Here is a 17,479-nt window from a genome sequence, read left to right as displayed (position 1 = left end):
CAGTGCACACCTAAATCATTGCAGTAAGACCTTACCAACGGATGGCCATTAGGGTAAAAAATCACAGTGAGCGCAACATCCAGCAAAAAGACAAGCCTTTCATCGCTGGCAACGAGTGAAGAGGTAAATGTGTAAAACAACGGTTATGAATGGAGAAAGTGTTTTGTCCTCATGGGTTCCCGTAGAACGAAACAGCGCCCAATATGGTGTTGCCCAGAGACTTATGCCTGCTCCCGTGTCTTCTAGAGCGGATTTTTATGGTTCAATGTTACAAAGCCGCCGATATTTTTCAACAACTGGGCGTCATTTAATTCATTTTTAACATTTTGATGGATATTTTCAAGGATTATTGGTAAAAACTAAACATTTCACATCTCTTAAAATTCATAGAATAGAATAGAATAGAATAGAATAGAATAGAATAGAATAGACAGGCCCGGTTAAAACAAGAGAATTGTGCAGATTTTTGACTAAACCCTTCTGAGACACTGAGAAACCGTTTTTAATGATGATTTCGGATTCTAATGGATCACGCTGAGTTTTTCATGCAGGCTGAACATGAAAATAGTCTCCTACACCTATCTCATGCATTAGCTTCTGATAGAAAACAGACGGTGAAACTCTAGGATTAGAAAAGCCTGGCAGATCTACGTCACACTGTCGCTAACATTCATGGACTCACCCATCTTGACTCACAACAGGGAAAGCTGTTGTTGGTTTAGCGTCCAGGAAACAGCAGAGAACATCTCAGCTAGTAGAAGCTAACTATTAGCATTAGCAACTCCACCACACAGCAGAACTCCTCCAGGCTTGTGTTATTTGAGGAGATAAAACATTAATGTTGCAGAGCACACAGAGTCAGTGGTAGAGTCGTGTTGCCACTAGCCAATCAGAGGAGAGATGTCTGAATACCAGGAAGTAAAAGTCCAGATCCTGTCATCTGAAGCTACTTTCTCCTCCAGCTGACTTGTACTTTCTCAAATCCTAAGAGTTTTTCCTCCTTTAAAGTTTGTTTCTTCCTTCTGGGTAATAAAAACGAATGCAGAAATCTTTCAAGGAAAATAAATGTAGGTGAGAAACAAGCTCCTTGTTCCAAAAGAATCAAAACGTTTACATGGAAACTGTCATGTCTATCGGCTGTGAGTTGATGGTAATGTTGATGGAGGACTTTGTTTGCTAGCAAAGGTGCAACAGTTGTGGTTTTATGGGCCAATACCAGTTCTTGCACAGCTCTTATACAGAGAAACGCTAAAAATGCTTGCTTAGTATGAGAATTGCTGAAAAGACTCTGACACTAGTCACTAGTCAGTGACTCCATGCAACCTGCTGGGTTCCTTATATAGGAAACTTTTTCCTGATTGGCTCAATGACCTGACCTGTATTGGAATGTTTACTATGTGAAGTGCCTTGAGACAAACTCTCGTTGTGGTTTGGCGCTTTATAAATAAACTTGAACTGAACTGAATTGAATTGAATTGAATTAACAAGATGCTATACAAGAAGAAAACAAACCACAGCACACTGAAACAGTTTTATTTGTAAATCAACAATCTACTGGGCTTCTATAGGATGATGGAAACGTTTTGAACAGTTCTGAGTCTGTGTGAGAAAATGAGTCTTGCTCCCAAACAACTCGCCCCCCTGAGTTCTGGCACCTGAGGGTGGGTGAGACGGTTTGAAGTTTAAACTCATTTACTAATACGGACTTAGTTCTTTATTTCCTTTTGATACGGGCAGTGTGAGTCACCCAACACTCCCTGAAGCTTACAACTCATTTACCGACTCTCATCCTGGTACTTCCAGCATGTTGGTCCCCCCCAAAGCATTTGTGCCTAACCCTGACCCTGACCCAGACCAGTGTATTCCTAAACTTAACTGTAAGAAAAACCTCACTCGTAAGCCTAAAACAGGAAGTCTACCGTGTTAGGACCGGGTTTTGGTCCGAACGCGGACCATCGGTCTTCAGAAGATTAGTGAATCTATTAGTGACACACTGACACACACATGTGCGCACACACACACGCGGGCGCACACACAAACACACACATGCGCACACACACACACACGTGCACACACACATGAGCGCACACACACCCCCACCCACACACACGTGCACGCGCGCACACACACTCGCACGCACACACTCGCACGCACACACACACACACACGCAAACACGCGCCCACACACACGCATGCACGCGCACACACGCACGTGCACACACACGGCCACACACACTCACATGTGCACACGCACGCACACACACACACACACTTGCACACACATGCCCACACACACGTGCACACACACACACATGCAAACACGCGCCCACACACACGCACGCACGGCAGGCGCACACACACACACTCACACACACACACACGCGCCCACACACACACACACGCACACACGCACACGCACACACACATGCACGCACACACACACAAACACACTGCTGCTTTCTGAGCACTGAGGTTTCTTCCTGGCCTACTGTGAGCACTCATCCATCTCAGTGACACGTTTCCTCAGGAGAAACGGGGCGAGAATGAAAAGAGCTCCGGCGTACGACACCAAGAGGACACGGAGACAAAAGGAGACGGGGGAGACGCTTTGAAGCAACAAGAACATGGAGGTTGAATCAAAGCTCAGAACATTAAACTCATGATTGCGGCACGTCTTAAATGTGAGACCTGTCGTGCTGCCATGAGGTGAAAATCACAACCTGTTCCTCAGACAATGGAACAAAAAAACACGGCTGGAGGTTTCACAAAGTGGTTTATGCAACTGCAAAATGAACCGCAGATCAGTTCAAAACCCAAAATGACCAGATGAGTTATTCCACATCCGATGTTTAGTAACAGGAAGTCACTCTCATTTTATTATTTTTATGGCTGATTACATGATTACATGATTACTTTGATTTACTATTAAGTGTCAAATGATATCAACAGATACTTCCTTACAGCCTTCTGTTTGGCTCGAACACCAGGGCCGTGCGATCCGACGATATAAGACCGCTAAGGATTATAAAGTGATGATAATCTATCAACGCTCGGAGATTGTAGAGCCGTCTACCTGCGCCATTATTTCTGGATGCATCAACGGGCACACAGTCTCAGCCGAGTCACGCTATGTGCTAGTCTGCTTCTGTCGGCATGACAGACACACCAATGAACCAATCAGAGCAAGTTTAAGGCAGCGTGTTGGATGTTTAGGTGGGGTGTTTGGTAGAGCTGAGGAAAATAATCTAATAATCGATGCATTAATATGTGGACAGAAATGATTATGAATCTATGAAGAACCGTACTCGATTATAGCGACTAACTGCTAGCAGTAGCTGCTAGCTTGCTCAGTCTCTAAGCTGTCGTTACGCGTCTGCTCATGTCTGCTCGACCAGGGAACCTCTGGGTCAAAGTTCTGCTCTAAACTGTGCATTTGGCTTTGTGGCTTTTATTTGGGGACGTAGGGCTGCAACAGACGATTATTTGGATAATCAATTAATCGGATGGGGTCTCGACATCATTAATCGATTAATCGGATTACATGCTAGGGAAACGTTTTTTCTCTCCTTCCTTCACTTTACTAAACACAACGTTATTAGAAAACAGTTCAATAGCAGAAAAACAACATGCTATCACCTAAAATGTCTTACAGCTTCAGATAAGTTGCATTGCAATGTAAAAATGTAAGCATATCAACGTGCTCCTGACTCAGGCTGGCTCGCTTCTTTGAGGCTATATTGCCAGCAGCAGAAAACAGACGCTCAGATGGAGTTGAGGTCCCTGGGATGGACAAGTAGGACCTTACTAGCATGGCCAACATGGGGTATCCGTCTTGGTTCTCTTTCCACCACTTCAATGGACTTTCTCCTTTTGCAAGGTTCTTTTCTCCAAAGTAACTGTGGACCTCATTCCTCACTTGGACATTCTCATCATCACTAGCTTCCACTTGCCCTGGACTGTCTTCATCACCATCAGAGTCAAGGAGTGAGTCAAGAAGAGTTCCTGATGTTGATTTACTTAAATGCAACAGCAAATTCTCTCATTGCTACTGAACATTTTCTCCACTTATGTAGTTATGATACAAGGCTGTTGCTGTAATTGGGAAGTGAACTGTGCTGGGCCAAACTAGGAGAATATTAAAGATTTTTTGAGGGAAAGAGAAAAACAATTGTCTCCCTTTCAGAAGAGGAACTGGCAAAAATACTACATGGAAAATATGTGAAAACGTTTGTTTTTAACCCCAAATTGAACAAGTTTACCTAGATCTTAAAAAGCAGCTCAGATGATGAAACTGCAACTATGATTCTGATAACAAGCTAACAAATTGAAGATAACCGGCTAGCAGAGCTTCTGACTGACAGTTTATGTGCAGCAGCAAATCAACTATCCTGATTAACAAGGTTATAAAAGCTCATAAATGAAACATCACTTTGATGTGTGGGGGAACTTTTCCAAGCGCTCTTTAGCAGGGTGGGACTGGGAGGAGAGTGCTGTAGCCTTTTAGCTGGAAGCTAACCGGAGCCTGGGGCTAACACTAGCGACATGAAGGTGGGTTGGTTCACCGGCACATGTCGGAGTCAGCCCGGTAAAAATGATTAACGACACCGAGCAGAGTCACGTTCACGTTTGAAAGCAGCGCTGAATCCAGAAACATCAGCACAAAGTGCGTTCGTTGATCTGAGCCAGCATGACGAACAAGGAAACGGCGCCGCTGACCCTGTTCGGGTGTTGCTTTCCAAAAGGGTCTATGTAGGGGGCGGGCGTATTACGTGAACGGAACCATCTGATTGGCCGCATATCAGAAGGACTACATTTGATTGGTCAAATAATACTTCCGTGTAAAAAAACAGAGCTGGTTTACAAAAAGCTGATGTATGACACGGATGGAAATGTTTGAACCAAACATTTATCGCTATTTTTGCAGTGTTTTGCGATGGGCCTATCGCACGTCCTGTTATCGCGATGACGATAATTTTTCGATATATTGTGCAGCCCTAATTTAAACTTATTTTCTGATATTTTTATTTATTCAGAAAACCCTGGTAAGGGATGTTTTTCTGTATTTGGAGCATCAGAAAAAGTTTTATGGTGGTGGTGATGTTTTAAAGTCACTGAGAAACTGCATGCATGCAGTTTGTTGTTTTGCTGCTAATACAGTAGCAGGTGCAGCTGCTAATACAGTAGCAGGAGCAGCTGCTAATACAGTAGCAGGTGCAGCTGCTAATACAGTAGCAGGAGCAGCTGCTAATACAGTAGCAGGAGCAGCTGCTAATACAGTAGCAGGTGCAGCTGCTAATACAGTAGCAGGTGCAGCAGCAAATTTTTGCAATAAAAATGTTATGTTGTAATGGAATTCATGCATTAGTTTTTGTTTGCTTTGAACCCAGAGCAGACGTCACACACCAGACGACATCAACGCTGCATACTTTAGTATTTGTTCATTTATCGTGAGTAATATCGATATCGCAATATTAAGCACTGTTATCGAATATCGCAGGTTTTCCTAATATCGTACAGCCCTAATTATATTGATATTTCAAAAATATCGATATATCGCCCAGCCCTACCCAGGGATACTCTTGACATGGCAGAAGTTTTACTGAAACAAAACTAAAACCACAAACCCACAGAGACCCAGTCATTAGGCCACACCGCCACCTGTATCTGTAAAAAAACGGTTAAGAGATCGACCGTGGGACGAGGATTTAGTTGAGTTGTTGCTCAATGGCTACTGATTTAATCAATACCTGAATAACAATAGACGCGTTTGTGAATTTCAGCCTTGAAAGTATCTTAGAAGTCCTTAAAAGTCCATATTTTAGCCCGCCTCCTGCTTTGGCAGTAGCTAACCTCACAGCTCTCCCTGTTGAACTGCAGCTCCCATCAATGGGAGCACAAAGCCTCCTGTCTGCCAAGTCAAGTATAAAACATGACATTTTACCGCCTCCTACAGCCACAAGCAGCCTACAGTGGGGACGACCCCAACTCAACCCCTCACAGAACATTCAGCCCTCATTTATCTGGGAATAAGGACTCTGCAGATCTGCTAGACTCTACAAAAGCTTCCAATTCTAGCAGGCCGTGGAACCGGCTCAAACCAGCCCAGATTATCTCTTCCTTACACCTTACAAGCTGCCATGCCATTTGTATAAAATGCCTTTGATTTTGTTTTCCGTTACAACTACGACACACCAACAAGGCAGCATCTTATGTCTTCCACAGACTAAAACAGTATACATCTCAGAAACTTCCCCCAGGGAAGAGCTAGGGGGAATGCCACTGGAAAAGGGAAAAACCTACAATCAAAAGCTTTTATAGAGCTGGAGTCATGCTTCGACAGCGGCAATAAAAAAAAGGCTCGCCCCCTTTATTCTTCACCGCAGGAGGAAACTAGAACACTCCTGCAGAGAAGTGATGCCTTCTTCAGCTTTGATCAACCCCCTGCTTCACCACAGCCCTCATGAAGACTCGTCCCACCACGTCTGTGTTTCCTAACTTATTCCGCATGTTTACAGCAGGTCTGCACAGAAAAGCTAAATAATGAACAGCTAAAAATAAACAGCTGAGTGTGACACATCCAGTGGGTGCATCAAGTCTGATTAATTTATCAGGAGACTGACATTCTGTTTGCTAATCAGAAAACATTTCACTTCTCATTTGCTGTTGAAGGACATTTTAATTAGTGATTACACTGATTTTGTAATTTCAGGATCAGCATGGAGGAAAACATGATTATAATTTGTCTGCTTTTCGTGTTTATAGCAGCACTCATCTAACCTGGCAAGCCATCACCGATTCACATCATTTGAAACTGTGCCTCGTTTCGGTACCCGTCCTTCATAACGAGAACTTGCCTAGACAGCTGCGCATGTGCAAGAGCGTTATGTCGTCGGTCGCTGCGAGCCAGTTGTAAACAGAGCAGCATGGTAGAAAGAATGCACGCTAAAGCTTGGGTCCACTTCACTAAATGTGATGGGTAACTGGGTGATGATGAAACCAGAGACAATGATCTAAGTGAGACATCCTCATCTTAATCTGCTCCGGTAGGTAAATAAAATGTTTTAGATAACGTTAGCTTGATATGTTAGCTTCCGTTTCGCTAATGGTGCGTTCACTTTCTCCTCGGAACTCCGAATTTCCAACTAGAAGAACATGAACGCGCTCTAAAGTTTGGCTTCACTTTACTAAATGCGACGGGTGATTGGGTGAAGATGAAACCAGCGACAACGATCTAAGTGTGAGGCATCATCGTTTTAATCTGCTCCAGCAGCTAAATAAACTGTTAAAGATAACGTTAGCTTAATAAGTTAGCTTCCGTTGCCACCATTGTTATCAGCTAATGGTGCGTTCGCTTTCTCCTCGGAAATTCTAACTTCCCAGTAGGAAAAATCAAATGAAGAAGGACGGCAAAAGGAACAAAGACACACACAGTAAAATTAGTTCACAGTAAAGATGTTTGCTTCAGTTTAATTATCAGCTTATAAAACTACAAGGACGATGTTAAAATACAAACTGTTGTATGTTATTTATCGTGATATTTATCAAATATGGTTATATATTGGCTAAACACAAGAATGTGTGATGAGTGGAGGACCCAGAGATGTCCCGATTAGGGCTGGGGCGATACAGCCTAAAATCAATATCACGATATACTGAGAATTTTACCTCGATAACGATAAATGAACGATAACTACAGGTATGCGCAGAAACAAAAGTTGTCCACTAGATGGGGCTGTCTCATGTATTATGTTGAGTCACATTTTTACATGACTCAAGGTGGTACAGCTTCTTAAAGGGACATGAACTTTACCAACCACACATCTTTTCATTTTATTATTATCAAATTTTTTGACATGAGGAAAATTATGTCAATAAGAGTGAGAAATTTCGACATAAAATTTAACGATACATTTTTTATTTATTTCCCAGCCCTAGTCCCAATACAACTTTTTTCACTACGATACGATACCGATATTGCAGCCTTCAGTATTGGCCGATACAGATATCAATCCAATGCGATGTTGTCATGAGCCGGGGTGAGTACTCGTCTCATCATCTCACTATATCTGAGTGTTTTGGTTTCAGGAGAGGGAGCAACAGCTGTTTCCAATCAGCTGATCAGCGGGCCGGTTTATAAGGAGGAAGGTGGACATGACTCAACGCCGGATGATTAACTACAGACTGGTAGTCTCTAGCCCTCGCTTATCTCTGCTCTTGTTCTCTCGTGTTTTTCTCTGGTTACTTGGATTAATTCTATTTTTGGATTTTACCCCACCTCAGGTCTGGATAATCATAAGAGTTTTCCCCGATGCCGTTTTGGATTTTTATCTGGTTCGTTTCCTGGTTCACCCTCCTCCAAGTGCCGACCCGATCTCCTCAACCTCTTGCTCCCTCTCCAGAACCACACCAGTCCGGATCCCATTCCTCATTCAACTCTACCGCTCTACAATCATTACCTGGACTTACCCCGGCTCACCCCTCCCACACGCTTCTCGTCTATCTAAGCTGTAAGTCCCTCAGCCAGCAATTCCCCTGCCATTCTACAACTCCCATACTCACCTCTGCTACATTTCCCTCTAGACGCTGCTTCCCGTTTCTGCGCCCGCTGGATTTTCCAGTGGGCCCTTAGTTCACCGTTTCGTCAATCAATATTATTATTATTTTTATACAATCTGACTCTGACTCTGATTCTGCATGTCCTGGGTAAGACTCTTGCCCCACAACATGACAGATGTCAGCACAAATCATACATACTTGGACCTATTGTGTAGTGTGGGATGTATGAAAGGCGTGATCATTTGATTGTACTCAATGGAAAACAAGAGCCAATAACAGTAAGTAATAAAAAAAATTACAACTTTTTTCTTAAAGGGACATTATGGAAGTTTGACAGCCAAAACATGTATAGAAATAATAAATGTCTTCTTCAAACATTCTCCTGCAATGCCCTGGTCCTGTAGAATGAGCCCTGGCATTTTTACTGGGATTGCCTGTTTTTCTGTAAAATCACAGAAAAAGAGAGATGCTCGGGTCGAGCAGGCTGCTTCATGCGCGTTCACGCTCAGGCATAGCCCTCCGAACCGTTCTTTGAACGTTGTTTCAGCAATCATCAACGATATAAATGTTACAGCTACAAGGGACGTCACTGGCGCTTTAGCTCGCCTAGTAAGACGTCGGACTCTCATGCAGAGAGCCCGGGTTCGATTCTGGATGAGAACATAGTTTATTTAGAGTTTATTTTTTACATTAATGGTATATTTTTTACAGTAAGATGCCCAAATTTTTATTTGAGACTCGCCGAACGGCACAGAATTCACAGATAAAAAAGGATGTGGGTTCAACTTTCATTTTGGAACAATTTTTCAAGCAAGGGAAGGGAATGATCTGAGCATGCAGGAGGACTGACCCATCATAAACCTTTGTCGCTGTGCTGAAGAGAAAGGTACAGAACCAAATTATTTAATTAGTTAGCTGCACGTTCTCCTGTCCTCTGTCCTCCGGGCCACACACACACACACACACACACACACACACACACACACACACACACACACACGACTGTCTCGGCTGTTATTTTCGTTAAGGAGTGTGCACGTACAGCATGCGCGGCTCGTGCACGAGCCTGCTATTGAAGCTGCCGTTACACTTTTGGCCTGAGGGGGCAATCGCAAGCATAAACATTCAAAACTCTGTGAAGTCCCATTAACCACTGGTTGCAAAAATGTGGACCTTAATGGACTGCTTATATCAGAGATTTTTGATGTTGTCCGATATAATCCGATACACTGTTTTTGTGCCGATTTCAGATTACTTCTGATATCGATATTAGAATGGGACATCCCTATGGAGGACCCATGCAAGAGTGGTGGTTAAGCGGTACCTGGATAGTCCAATGGTTTCTTCTAGTCTGATGCGTGTTATTGATGGAGGTTTTTAGACAAACGAAAGAGAACCACTTTATGAATTTACGTAGTTGTTTTAATCTCCACAGTATATTTATAGTTATCCTATGTTAGAACATTGTTAGGAGGCATGAATAAAAACATTTAAAGCTAGCTTATCTTCCAAATTTGCCACTGCAGCTTTAATAACTACAAACACATATTTGCACAAAACTGTGGATTCATGTGCCTATTGATAAAAGCTGCTTACAAGAACATTCATCAGAATCTTCTGCAGTTTGAAGTATGTCGACAGTTATTGTCTGAAACTGAAGAATGCTCCCATTAAAAAGTGAAAATGAGTTTAGGTCGTATTCTATGATCAGTTCTAAAAAAAACACTCTTTTTATCTCCTCCATGTGCCAAGCACAAAACCTTCATCAGTTTCTCTTAATTTTATATTAAGTTCATGGATTCAGTTTCTTTTTAACCATCCATCTTGATATTCCACGCGTAATGCTGCTCATTCTGCTGGATCTCCCCTTTATTTCCCCTCTCTTGCCACTCGCCCGTTTTTAAACTCCTTCCCAGGCTCATATATATTTACGAGGATGATGGAGTGGATGGCTCCTCACTTGATCATATATATTCTATATTCCCACCCTGTCCTCACACATTTTCTCCCCCGTATCTTTTTTTTTTTTTTTTTGCTATCATTCCTCTCGTTTTCCCCGGTACTCTCCACAGACCACTGGCTGATTCAATCTCAAGCAACGCTGTTTATGAACAGGCACTTCATTTTCCCCAACCATTTGTGTTCAAGATGCTCCGAGGTCCATCACGTCCCATCAATCTCCGTAACACAACGCTGTCTTTGATTCACAGTGAAACTTTACAGCTGATTTACTTGACACAAACATAAAATCAAGAATCACAAACGTTTTCTGCAAGTGTTTTGTTGTAATTTAGTCATAAAACGACCTAATTACATTTCAATTTGTTCTCACTTTATTAAGGGTGGAAGATAAAACATATTTGTTGATGCACTGAAAAGCACCGGCTCTGAATCCTAATAAAAATGTTTGACATTGATAATATAATTAGTAATTAAAATCTAATATTGTAAAAGGTGGAAGTCCTTTGTGAAGAAGTGCAGCACCCGGACCATTTATGGGCGAAACAACAAAGACACAAGGGCTGTGACCAAACTCGAGCCCTTTTCAGATAGACATTCTGGAACATTTGTGGACAATTCAATCCGGTTTTTAACCGGAACTGTGTTTTCAGACACCACTTTTGTACCGGAACTTGTCCTTTCGGCTGCGTTCACACAGCAGGGAAAAGTTCCAGATGTCTGACGGCGGCGGGGGGGGGGGGGGGGGGGGGGGGGGGGGTACCGTAGGAGGTGAGCTGCCGTGGTTCGCCGCATGCTACAGGAGCGAGCTATCTAGGTGCGCACAGCGTCCCCCGGTCCCCTCCTCCTCCCCCTCCCTCTTGTCCGGAACTCTACCTCACCAGTCTGAAGCAGCCACCCTGTCCGTAACAAGTCCGGACCTGTTACTAGGGGCTTCGTCCGGTTAAATTCCGGAACACGTTATCCGGATGTTTGTATTCAGACACAAAGGTCTTACGGACAGAGTCCGTGACATTTCCGTTTTTCATGGCCTGTCTGAAGGGGGCTTCGGGCTGCATCCTTTCAAGTTTGGATTTGAAGGCTGATGACATCACAGCAAAAAAGATAAGGATGTTTAAATTCAAAGGCTCCTCCAAATGTGGCTCACAAACACATCCTTAAGTTCCATGAATGCCAAGGACAGGTCTGGTGTCTCCTTATTGGAAAAGGCTGTCCCAAGATTCATGCAGGCCGAACGGGAGATTTCTGTTCTTGAAATAATAGTGAACGATGTGGGAGAGGATTAGTGTTTTAAATACTAGTATAGTACAATGACTACAAGTTTAAAGGAGTTGGGAAGTTAGACTTTTCCCGTTTGCATAATAGTTTTTAACCCTCCCACCGTCTTTATGGGTGACCCCGCGAGGAAAGTTGACCATTGAGCAGGATTGATGGTTTATCCCTTGAGGGGGTGAGGTGGTAGTCACTCCTCACTCCTGCCGCACGGATTCAAGGGAAAAACCATCAGCCCTGCTCAATGGTCAGCTTTCCTCGCGGAGTCACACCCATTAGGACAGTGGGAGGGTTAAATTAGTCTTTTCAAGAAAAATTCTTGTAAACTAGTTTGTATAATGGGTTCCGCATTTCTTCATGTTTTGTTGCCAAGTTTAGGTTTAACTTCTGCTTAGCATCGCCATCGTTGCAGAGCAACAGCAGTGTGTGTGTGTTCTTGTACTTACTACATACTGAGAACCGTCATGGGATTTTAACCAACAGAGTTAGGACACTTTTGTGGTCCTCGCCTTTTTTCAAATGTATACCAGTTGGTTTTAGAGTGTGAATAATGTTTTAGTTAGGGTTAGGAACAGCTCAGCATTGGTTATGGTTAGGGTTAGGGTATAGCTTAGGCATAATACAGGTCCTTCTAAAAAAAATTGCATATTGTGATCAAGTTAATTATTTTCTGTAAACATTAGACTTTCATATAAATTAAATTCATTACACACAACTGAAGTAGTTCAAGCCTTTTATTGTTTCTAAAATTGATGATTTTGGCATACAGCTCATGAAAACCCAAAACTCCCACCTCAAAAAATTAGCACATTTCATCCGACCAATAAAAGAAAAGTGTTTTTAATGCAAAGAGTGAACCTTCAAATAATTATGTTCGGTTATGCACTCAATACTTGGTCGGGAATCCTTTTACAGAAATGACTACTTCAATCCGGCGTAGCATGGAGGCAATAAGCCTGTGGCACTGCTGAGGTGTTATGGAGGCCCAGGATGCTTTGATAGCGGCCTTAAGCTCATCCAGAGTGTTGGGTCTTGCATCTCTCAACTTTCTCTTCACAATATCCCACGGAGTCTCTACGGGGTTCAGGTCAGGAGAGTTGGCAGGCCAATTGAGCACAGTAATACCATGGTCAGTAAACATTTCACCAGTGGTTTTGGCACTGTGAGCAGGTGCCAGGTCGTGCTGAAAAAGGAAATCTTCATCTCCATAAAGCTTTTCACTTTTTCCTTCCCACAGACTTCCCACTGAGGTGCCTTGATACAGCACTCTGGGAACAGCCTATCCGTTCAGAAATTTCTTTCTGTGACTTACCCTCTTGCTTGAGGGTGTCAATGATGGCCTTCTCGACAGCAGTCAGGACGGCAGTCTTACCCATGATGGCGGTTTTGAGTAATGAACCAGGCTGGGAGTTTTTAAAAGCCTCAGGAATCTTTTGCAGGTGTTTAGAGTTAATTAGTCGATTGAGATGATTAGGTTAATAGCTCATTTAGAGAACCTTTTCATGATATGCTAATTTTTTGAGATAGGAATTTTGGGTTTTCATGAGCTGTACGCCAAAATCATCAATATTAGAAACAAGAAAAGGCTTGAACTACTTCAGTTGTGTGTAATGAATCTAATACATATGAAAGTCTAATGTTTATCAGTACATTATAGAAAATGATGAACTTTATCACAAAATGCAAATTCTTTGAGAAGGACCTTTACACTCACAAAGGTTAATGGACGTCAACGGATGGTCCTCACCAAGATAGAAAGCACACGTGTGAGGGTTTAAATTCAAATGCAGTACAGAGTCTTTACCTGAAGAGGGCGCAACACTGACAGTTTTAGACATAATATTTTAACTAAGATGCCAAATTTTTGAGTACACATGTACAGCACGATTAGTCAACCATTTATATAGTTTGTCAGCAAGAAAAGTTGATTTGGGGTGACTTGCTCTTTAACTAATCAGCATAATGAACTGAACTCAATGCTCTAATCAGTAGGTTCAATTGGAACGATTAGTAAGTGAAGGTCCTTGAGACGACTCTTGTTGTGAGTTGGTGTTATATAAACTTAACTGAAGTCTGATTATCAGGACCTCACTCAAAGTTCTTCTTCAGGTCCACAAAAGCCCAGAGATCTCCAAGAACCAAAACAAAGATAAAAGATCAAGAACTCAGTCAGAAATTCATTAATATTTGTGTAACTAATTAAAGTTCATCACCAATTAACCAACAGACAGTCAAAGTATTTTTTTAAATCTGGTCTTTCTTGGATGGTAGAACCAACCACAGAAGGTTCTCAGAAGGTAAATCCTGATCACTGAAATGACAATTAAAATATTTACTTATGTTTTCTTATTTCCCTTAAATCCATGCCAGTTCCCCAAAGAGGAATAGATTTCTTAGATTTAGGAGAATGTTCTTCTGTTGGTGATATTAATGAACACGCCTGGTAGAGCAGATGTGTGGTAGAACAAACGCAAAAGGAGATTAGATGCTGCCAACGTTCCCACGGTTTGATGTTTGACTCTTTGTACCTGCTAGTTGTTCAAATCCTGTTGATCAAGTCACCGATTGCTTCATCAGGAAGAGAAATAACGCATGAAAAGAGAGATCTGTTAAGGTGTCCACATAAGAAACTTGAATGCTCCCGCTGAAAAATCTAAACAGTGGACGTTCAGTCACGAATGAGTATTTTTAAGATTTTCTTTTGGCTGTCCCAGAGCTGAAGGCTTCTGTGTCTCCTCTTTGTCTGTCCCATGCTGGACAGATTCACCCAGAGACAGATAACCTTCAGAGGCTACGGGCTTATCTACAGAAGAAGAGATCTCCCTCGCTGTTACATGTGAGAGATTCCTGTCAGCTCGATCAATACCGGTCTGACTTACTGTCTAAAGCTGATGATGATAAGAGATTCTTGCATTCCTTAGCCCGTCTCCCTTTCACCGTCTTAAAAAGGCTTGGTGGATTTATCCAGGCACTTTTTTTATTTTGTTGCAGGCGTTTAAGTGTAAACAACATTATTTCTAGCCTTCTAAATTCCCTTCACGTCTGCCGATCGTACTCTTGCCTACTGAGGAATGTCAGCGGAGAAACCCTTCTCTTACCCCAAAGGATGGAGAGACAAACTCAATTTAGACTGTTGGCGTATTGACGGATCCTTTCCCGCATCCCGTCTAATACCATTTTCAGGACCCTGTGGAATTCGCTAATGGCCTGCGTGTTTCTTAGAAAGATTACAACCTACTCCTAGGATTTTATCTGATGAAAACGTCAAACGAAAGCAGAGGCTGATTATCTAGTCCTTATTGCCCAGCTTTTTATGATGAAACACTTCCTTATTGGCTTTAAATAGCTGAGATTAAAAGAGAGGAAAAACACCCTGAAAACCTCACGGAAGGCTCTCAATACCACAGAACAATCTGGATTTTAGAAAAAGAAAAAAACTTTTACAAATTCCAGAAACCAAATGTACTTTTATTTTACCTTCTTTGCTTTTCTTTTCTCAGGAAAACATGACAGATCTAGGTCACACTGTCACTTAGCATTCGTGGACTTACCCGGCTATTTAGCATCCAGGAAACAGAAGAGAACATCTCATCTAGTAGAAGCTAACTGTTAGCATTAGCAACTCCACCACACAGCAGATCTCCTCCAGGCTTGTGTTATTTGTGGAGATGAAATATCAAAGTTGCAGAGAAAACAGTCAGTGGTAGAGTCGTGTTGCTGTTAGCCAATCAGAGGAGAGATGTCTAAATATCGGGAAGTAACACTCAAAATCCCGTCATCTGAAGCTTCCTCCTCCAGCTGAGTTCTACATCCACAAACTGTCGCACCGGAGCTTTTGTTCACCAGTGGACAACTTACAAGCCATTAGTTCCGCTGCAGATATACTAAAACTGTGAGTAAAGTTGACCTTTTAAAATGTGTTATAAATAAATAATACAATATTACAGCTAGGGATGTCCCGTTCTAATATCGATATCCGAAGTAATCTGATATTGGCCCAAAAACAGTGCATCGGATTATATCAGACGGCATCAAAAATCTCAGATATAAGCAGTCCATTAAGGTTCACATTTTTGCAACCAATTGTTAAGAAAACAAATTGTAATTTTTTTAATACTTCCTGTTATTGGCTCTAGTTCTCCGTTGAGTAAAATAACTTGATCAAGCCTTTCATACATTCCACACTACGAAATAGGTTCAAGTATGTATGATTTGTGCTGACATCGTATCGGATTGATATTGGTATCGGTCAATACTGAAGGCAGCAATATCGGTATCGTATCGGAAGTGAAAAAGGCGTATCGGGACATCCCTGATTACAGCTGCAGTTAAACATGTCGTACAACTACTTTTGTTCACTAGAGGCAGCCACACACAAACGGGGAGCTGGGCGAGGAATGTGGATGGCTTTGGTTCATTTGCTGTTTGAATAATGTCACCCTGGAAATGAAAACTTCGATATTAACTCAGAATTTTTAAATTCCTACCGACCTGAACTATAAAGTTCTGGATATGAAGCTCTACAAATGCTCCATTAGCTCTCTATTCAAACACCATTAATCTTCCACCGTACAGATTCTTCCCCACATGCCGAGCAGAGCCGCTGTTTCACACCACCAATACATCATCCCTACCTCCCGTAGCGTGCCTTAAGTTGTGCTGTAGATAGGAGAAATGGTCAGTTTGTGAGCAAATGAAGCTTGTTCTTAAACATCCGGTCTCTTCTTCTCAGTGGTTGGTTGGTTCAAGTCTGGATTTAACTCTGGAACCCCTCAGGCAGATCTTTGTGGGGTTTAAAACCCATCAGAAGCACAGGGGAAGCCACCTTTACTCTGAAAGTGACAGCGGAAAAGCTATTGGTCCAAACATGAACTCGATTAATTTTGGCCAAACAGTTTACCAGGAATCAACATCCGTTTCACACGAACCACTATCCACTTCACCCACGGTTCAGTTCAGTGGACCACACCGGTCGGTGAAAACAGTTAAAGAAAACGTTTTAAATGCTCCAAAAATCTACATCTGGACCCATTCTCTGTCTCAACTTAGTTGAACCACAGTGCCTTGGGCTTCCTGACAGGGTTGCGGAAGGCGCTTTATAAATAAAGCTTTGATTGATTGATTGAACAGAACAGGACGAAGGCTGTGTCCAGATCCTGGGACAGCAAAGCCGCCTTTTAACCCTCCCACTGTCCTAATGGGTGTGACCCCGCAAGGAAAGTTGACCATTGAGCAGGACTGATGGTTTATCCCTTGGGTCCACGTGGCAAGGGTGAGGTTGTGCTCACTCCTCACCCCTGCCACATGGACCCAAGGGATAAATCATCAACCCTGCTCAATGGTCAACTTTTCTCGCGGGGTCACCCATAAAGACAGTGGGAGGGTTAAGGCTGATTAAGTCACAATAAAGAAACAGAAACTTTGTTTTCAAGGACCGCTCTGGCTAGCTTTCCTTTTGGTTCTAGTGTTTATCATATTTTTTGTGCTAATGTTTTTACGTGAGTAGTGTTCAGCACTTTGGGTATCCTTTGGATTGTTGGAAGTGCGATACAAATAAAGATGACGATGATCTTTGTTGGCCACTGCCGGCCAAACGGGAGATTCATTCAAATCTGAAGTACAACGTTAGCCTAAAGCGGTTGTGTTGTTAGAGTAGTTTTGTTTTCATAGTTTGGTTTTATATTTAAGCTGG

The 17,479-nt window shown here is 42.4% G+C and overlaps 1 protein-coding gene across 2 annotated transcripts in view; it reads right to left on the bottom strand.

The window, feature by feature from the left end:
• nos1apa (nitric oxide synthase 1 (neuronal) adaptor protein a) overlaps positions 1-17,479 on the bottom strand; it is a 204,422-nt gene that overhangs the window by 126,044 nt on the left and 60,899 nt on the right. The window lies entirely within an intron of this gene.

The sequence above is a fragment of the Nothobranchius furzeri genome, chromosome 8 (genome assembly GCF_043380555.1).
Source record: "Nothobranchius furzeri strain GRZ-AD chromosome 8, NfurGRZ-RIMD1, whole genome shotgun sequence".
NCBI lineage: Eukaryota > Metazoa > Chordata > Actinopteri > Cyprinodontiformes > Nothobranchiidae > Nothobranchius > Nothobranchius furzeri.
This window is presented reverse-complemented; position numbering and strand designations above follow the sequence as displayed.